This window comes from Clupea harengus, chromosome 3 (genome assembly GCF_900700415.2).
Source record: "Clupea harengus chromosome 3, Ch_v2.0.2, whole genome shotgun sequence".
NCBI lineage: Eukaryota > Metazoa > Chordata > Actinopteri > Clupeiformes > Clupeidae > Clupea > Clupea harengus.
In genome coordinates this window covers 24,152,309-24,159,675 of record NC_045154.1, presented here as the reverse complement: position 1 = coordinate 24,159,675, position 7,367 = coordinate 24,152,309, and the positions used below count along the sequence as shown (strand labels likewise).

At 43.2% G+C, this 7,367-nt stretch overlaps 1 protein-coding gene across 1 annotated transcript in view; it reads left to right on the top strand.

Moving 5' to 3' along the window:
- The first annotated feature begins 7,201 nt into the window (after positions 1-7,201).
- tat (tyrosine aminotransferase) overlaps positions 7,202-7,367 on the top strand; it is an 8,332-nt gene continuing 8,166 nt past the window's right edge. The window contains exon 1 of the mRNA XM_012828139.3: positions 7,202-7,353. The gene's annotated coding sequence lies outside the window, so the exon portion shown is untranslated. The remainder of the gene's footprint in view (positions 7,354-7,367) is intronic.

The window sequence follows — 7,367 nt, the reverse complement described above, 5'->3', positions numbered from 1 at the left end:
TCAAGAATAGATGGATATCTGTACTCTATAGCCTACTTGTATAGGAGCTGAAGTGATGTTCCAGTGTAGCTGTGTTTGGTGAATTAAATTATATTTTATTATTTGAATATAACACAAAGTGTATAGGTTTGTGTATGTTTCCTTTATGTGTCTTTCAGGCTCTGTAGTGAGGAGGGTTAGCTCAGTACTTAGGAAGTTGTTTTTCATAATTCCTATCAATAATGTTTTTTCATAAATACTATGTCTGTATCAATACATTCGTATATACAGTGGGGAAAATAAGTATTTGAACCCCTGCCGATTTCGCAAGTTTGGCCACTTGCAAAGAAATGTGTGATCTATAAAATGTAATAGTAGGTGTATTTTAACAGTGAGAAACAGAATATCAACAAAAAAATCCAGAAAACTGCATTTTATAACATTTATGACTTAATTTGCATTTGATGCAGAAAATAAGTATTTGAACCCCTAGCAAAACATGACTTAGTACTTGGTGGAATAACCCTTGTTGGCAAGCACAGACGTCAGACTTTCCTTGTAGTTGGTCACCAGGTTTACACACATCTCAGGAGGGATTTTGGTCCACTCCTCTTTGCAGATCCTCTCCAAATCCTTAAGGTTGCGTTTTCAATGGGAGGGAATGAGGGAATGAGGTTCAAGCCCAATATTCCACGTTACATGGCCCCATCCATAGTCCTCTCGATGCAGTGGAGTCGTCCTGTACCCTTGGCAGAGAAACAGCCCCAAAGCATAATGTTTCCACCTCCATGCTTGACGGTGGGGATGGTGTTCTTGGGGTCATATTCAGCATTCTTCCCCCTCCAAACGCGGCAAGTCGAGTTGATGCCAAAGAGCTTGATTTTGGTGTCATCTGACCACATCCTGTCTCCCAATCCTCCTTAGAATCATTCAAGTGTTCATTGGCAAACTTCAGACGGCCCTGTACATGTGCTTCCTTGAGCAGGGGGACCTTGCGAGTGCTGCAGTACTTCAAACCATTACGGCGTAGTGTGTTGCCAATGGGTTTCTTGGTGACTGTCTTGAGATCATTCACAAGCTCCCCCTGTGTAGTTCTGGGGTTATTCTGCACCTTTCGGATGATCACCGATACCGCACGAGGGGATATCTTGCATGGACCCCAGACCTAGAGCGATTGACAGTTGTTTGGTGTTGCTTCCATTTACAAATAATCGCACCGATAGTTGTCTGCTTCTCACCAAGCTGCTTGCCGATGATTTTGTAACCCATTCCAGCCTTGTGCAGGTCTACAATCTTATCTCTGACGTCCTTGGTCAACTCTTTGGTCTTGCCCACTGTGGTGAGGTTGAAGGTGTGAAGTATGATTCTTTGGACAGGTTTCTTTTATACACGTCACCAGTTGAGATCAGGTATACCTTGTGAGGCCTAATGAGGACTAATCTGTGTGCTTCTTGGGCACATAACTGGTCATTGGGAGCCAGAATTCTTGCTGTTTGCTTGGGGGTTCAAATACTTATTTTCTGCATCAAATACAAATAAAGTCATAAATGTTATAAAATGCAGTTTTCTGGATTTGTTTGTTGATATTCTATTTCTCACTGTTAAAATACACCTACCATTACAATTATAGATCTCACATTTCTTTGCAAGTGGCCAAACTTCGAAATCGGCAGGGGTTCAAATCCCCACTGTACATGGGCGAGTCATTGGTGGTGAAGGGTGTTTAATCTTTTGTGCTTATTTCGATCTGACTCAGGTGATCATGTGGATGATCCAAAAAGGACACTGCCCTGTCAGCACCATGGAGAAGACGATGAAGTTCTTTCCAAGCCAACACCCCCAGTACAGAAAATGTGTGAGTGACGATCCAATGCCGCTAGGGGGCGACAGTTCATCATGTTTGCTTGCTTTGTAATTCAGCTTCACACAACTGATGGGTGTTAATCAACATTATTACATTTACATTTAGTCATTTAGCAGATGCTTTTGTCCAAAGCGACGTACAAGGGAGAGAGTAGTCAAGCTACGGGCAATATAACGTGGTGTAAAAATAAATACTACTTTACATAAGAAATATAACAAAATGAAATAAAAAAAAGAAAAAAAATGCAGAAATGTAACTGCTGTAATTGCAAGTTACGCACTAGTCGAAGTGCCAGTTAGGACAGGAATTGCTCTTTAAAGGTAGAGAGGGACGCCCCTGCTCTGGTAGTGCTAGGTAGTTCATTCCACCAACGTGGAACTACAAATTAGAATAGTCGGGACTGCCGTACTTGCACAGACGGCAGTGCCAAACAACGCTCACTAGAAGAGCGCAGTATCCTGGGTGTAACATTTGCCCTTACAAGAGCATTTAGGTAGGTGGGAGCAGAACCATCAAGCACTCTGTAGGCAAGCATAAGTGACTTGAACTTAATGTGAGCAGCTACATTATGTATAATGCAATGTCGAATGGCCTAGATATGTTGTATTTAGGTCTAATACAATTATATTGCTGCAGACTGCATGATACTTAGTAACATGTACAATGCAACCAAATGAAATGTAATTGTTCTGACCTGTTTACATACAGTCTCGAAGACACATGGAACTGATGAGAAAGAATTCAGAGGATTTCAGAGAGTTTGCGGTGTCTCTTGCCAGAGACGAGGACCTCCGGCAAGCTTATATCAGAGTAAACTAAGATCTCCCTTTTTAACTAGGTGAATGTTATATTGGCACCAGGACATCTAAAGTTATTGATCATTTTATTTCACAGTATTTCTTAACATAATGTTTGAGATTCATATTAGTTTTTGATGCTGATGTTCCAGCTTTAATTAAGGAGACATTACTGTTGGAGGAGGGTTGATAATAGCACAGTACTTCATTGTTAAATGTGAGAAACATTTGCAGTGTGTGTGAGCAGTGCAAGTTCTATCCTGCAGGGGGCAGAATGTTCATGCTAAAGCTCTATATTGTTGTAGCCTATATAGTGCCTTATTCTATTAACAACCAGTTACTCCAGAAATAAAAATGGAAATTGGTATTCTATAAAATCATTCATCGTTGAATCGCCCCTGCATGTTTACATACATTAAAGTGAAATGTCGTTGAACAGGACCTCATGGAGGAGCAGTATGGTGACCGATATGCTCAGAAACTGCAGCAGAGGCTGGACCATTACTTACAGCAGCTGGAATCTGCACTGCCACAACTGACATGTCTAGATCAGGTAATGTACAAGGGTCTGTGAATCTTTAAACCGGTGTGTAGGTATATCTGTGTCAGTGTGTCTGTTTGTTTTGGAGGGATCGATGCACTCATGCGTGTACGTGCGGTATGTGCGCACGTGAGAGAATAATGTCAGTTGTGAAAAAGTGCAGTGATTGTATACTGAACATCGGCAGGTGCTAAGGAGAGAGTGGCCAATGACGGAAGGGGAAGAACTGATGTTGGACCTGCTGGCCTCCAGCTCCAACAGTCTTCCTGTGGCTTTGGAAAGGCTATTGCAATGTGGTATGTCAATATTTAAGATATTATTTACCTACCTGATGACTGGTCTTTCATTTTTGCCCTGGATTTTGCAGCTCTGACATACTTTACTACAAGGTTGAATGTCATTACAATAATAGATTATGAAAAAAATAATTAACATTCTTTTTCTTTCTTTCTTTATCCACCCAGCTTTGATTGATCACAGCAGCCTTTCAAACACCCCCAGTTCACCACACATCCAACCCTCTGCTCTTGGAGACCTGAGCCCCACCTTTTCCCCAATCACCGTCATATATTCCCAGCAGAGTAGAAAGCATGGATCCCGCTCTCACGACTGTTGCAAGGGAGACGTAAACAGAAACTCCACACAAAAGCACCTGAGCTGCTCTCAGGAGCCTCAGTCTGCCAAACAACAGGCTACCTTAGAGACCAGGCTAAGGGAGGAGTGGAGAGAGGACTTCGACAGCCCTCTCTTGCTGGAGGAGGAGGAGAACTCAAGTGAACAGAGCTGGGATCACGGCCAAGAAGGAGGAGGAGGAGAAAGGAGCTTGGAAAAAGATCGAAGAAAAGAAGAGGTGGAGGTGGAGAGGACGGAGAAGGAAGTGCTGGAGAAGATGGGGGGAGATCGAAGAGGAGAAGAGGAAGAGGAGGAAGTGGCGGAGATGGAGGAGGAAGGATGGATGGAGGTGGAGAGGATGGAGGACTGCGGGGGAGAGGCGGAGGTGGTGTTCATGTCGGGCGGGAGACAGATGTGCTCCACACATCACACGATGATGAAGAGCATCCTGCGGGAGTGCTCACAGGAGCTCCTCACACAAGGAGGGCACACTCCCCTCCAGTCGGACACCCCCACCCTCCCCAGCCAAGACCCCGTCCCCGCCGAGGCCTCCACCCCCAAGGAGGCGGCGGCGCGGAGTGGACGGGGTTGCTGGCAGGGTGGAGCGAGTCCTGTGTGCATGCTGAGGTTCTCCGCAGAGACCCAGGCCCTGTTGATCCGGTCCCCGCTGCTTCAGCCGTTAGTGCTGCTCACGCGACTCTCTCCACAGCACTGCAGGAGGGGCGCAGTAGGAGCAGAGGAGATTGTGAGCCTTTCTGGGGAAGAGGAGGAAGAGAAGGATGAGGATGAAGAGAGTATGTTGTTTGATGTGAACTCTTTGTATACTGACTCCTCCACTGAGAGTGAGTCGGACAATTCTGACTCAGATTATGTGCCATCGTCCAATAAGAGAGAAGCAGTACGATGAGTATTGTGTGTGTGTGTGTGTGTGTGTGTTTGTGTGTGAGAATTACATATATGAATATGTATGTTATGTAAGCACAGATCTGTTTTTATTTGATCTTATCTTAATGGACATGTGTACATCTGTTTGTTTGCTGCAGTAATTTATTAGCAATCTTACCTCATTTCTACTAAACTTCTACTTAAATTTTTTTTTATTAACTCTGCGTTAAATCTATTGGTTTATGTTTTGAGTGCAATCCTCCCCAATCAAGCTGATGAAGTGAAATGTACTGTATGTCTGTCAGATGTGGGTGAAGTCACTTTTTCACTTGGCTCTTGTTACATACAGAACTCCACTCAGTGTCAACCCACCAATCAGGGCAGCCCTGTTTATATCATCCAATCACTGTGCAGGTTTTCAGTGGGTATACTGTACCTCAGACATACTGACCAGCATTTCTAAATTTTGTAAATTGTTGGATTTAGAGAAAAACAAGTGAGAAAAACTGAAAAAGAGGACAGCCAGGGAGATCAAGTGAACGGGAGGAGAGTGGGTGGGAGAGGTATAGGGGGACGAGGGAGAAGGTAATCACACAAGTCCATTGTACGTGTACATGTTGACACAAGTGTTTCAGTACAGCATCCGTAAGGTTATGCCAGGACAGCTGGTTGGTGGCGTACAGAGTGAGAACTGACTGGAAGAGGCTAGTGAATTCAGAAGCCTGGTTTGAAATGAATGAATGTAACTCTGTGGGGGCATCAGAGTCTTGCTGTAGTCATGCACTTAGGACTTTTTACTTAATCTGAATTATCTGAAGAGAATGAGTCAATGTAAAGAGAGGAAAAATAAGTCTAAAAGAGTACAGGGAGGGAACCAATGGGGTACTGAACGGCAGAGGAGGTTAAGGGGGGGGGGGGGGCACATGCTAAGGAACACAGATGTGTGTCTGCTGTTGTTTTGCAGCACAGTATGTGTGAACTTGTACTATAAGTGTGTTAACTGATAATGTGAAGAGCTGCTTCTTATTCTATTTAATGTCCTTACCTTAGAATAATAGAGTGGGTATTTATGTGGTTGTGTGTTTTGTATGTATCACAGAGAGAGAGAGAGAGAAAAAAAAACCGTTTTTACATTTTAATATTGTGTATTGGGTGCTTACAACCAAAAACAAACTACCAAACTGCAAAAAAAGGTTCAATGTCCAAGGCAAATGGGTGTACTGGACCATTTCATTACGATATTTGTTTATTTACGTGGCGGGGTTACATTTGTTTTCCAGAACTTGTTGTTGCGGGGCAAAAGAGTTGCATCACGTTTTCTTTTTCAAAGTGAAAACATGCGACACATGTCACATCATTGTGTCGTTTGTCTACCTGAAAATAAAAAACAACTAAAACAACGACCATTCATTTTCTCTCTGTCTTACAACAGTACTCTCTGTATGCAATATCCACGAAAACTATATAAACTAAACTGAGATAAAACGCATACCCGCTGATGAAATACTTCTTCCAAAATATTGTTCACCTTGACAGACCAGAAGGTTATGCAATTTCAAAATGCACAGCTGGAGATGTATCTGCGCCTTGTTTGGCAGCACAGTGACGCAAGGCAACCGCCTGGTAGAAACGTGATGGGATGGTGAGCTTATGTAAGACAGACACTTTCAGTGAAAAGGAACATAACAGCATCCCCTCCCTGTCCTGTTTTGGGGGTTTCTATGGGTTGTAGAAGAGAAGAGAAGAGGACCTCGAAATCCACACTTTAAACTCCCAATTATCAGACCAGATGTTCTTTATTGTGAGGTCCATATTTTGAAAAATGTTTCAGAGCAACTTTACGCTGGCGCCAGAGAACATATCACTGACGCGTTTCGGAATTGATTTCTTGTGACTGTCAATATTGCCGAACAGCAGATGACTGCCACCGCATCTAAGTTTGCACAAGCTGTCTAATATTTACGGCAAACATTTGCGGCAAAATATGCTTGATCATTATTCTGCTGTGATATACAAAGTCAGTCCCTTGGTCATTAGAATCCATACATGATAACTTCAAATATCCAAATGAAAATCCATCATAACCTAATAATCTTGTATTAGAGACGCACTCAGTTTGTCCTTTCTTGGAAGAAATAAAAGATAAGAAACGTGGGCAATTTGGTAATAATTGAAGCGTCTTGAAGCTCCAAATACTTTTAGTTAATTTGAGCTGTTTTCTGTGAACATGAAAAGGAGAAGATAACTTTTTACAGAACAAAAGTGAACAGGCAGTTAGGGCCCCTGGCCGTTAGTGGCTGATGGGGTCGCTGTTCAAACACCTCGGTCGTTAACGAGCGCCCATCGTTATGCACTCATAGCGTACCCCTCTGCGCTTTTACGCGCGAGGACAGCACAGGTCCTGCGGGTCGATAGTCGCCTCCCAGTTAAGCAGGAAGAGTTAACCGATACGGTTCATCTCAAAACCTTCAAGTATTTTACATTTTAAGCAATGATGTAACAGGGGAGTGTGGGACAGCCCTCATCCTCCACCAATGAAAATATGGCCAGCATTCGACACCCAGTTTTGGGGGGCTCGCTATAAAGCCGGTCTATGGAAAGGTTTTAATTTCATTCTGCACATATATTGCATATACCTAGAATTCAATCTACTGAAGCGTGAAAACATTCTACAGGTATTTATCTGTCA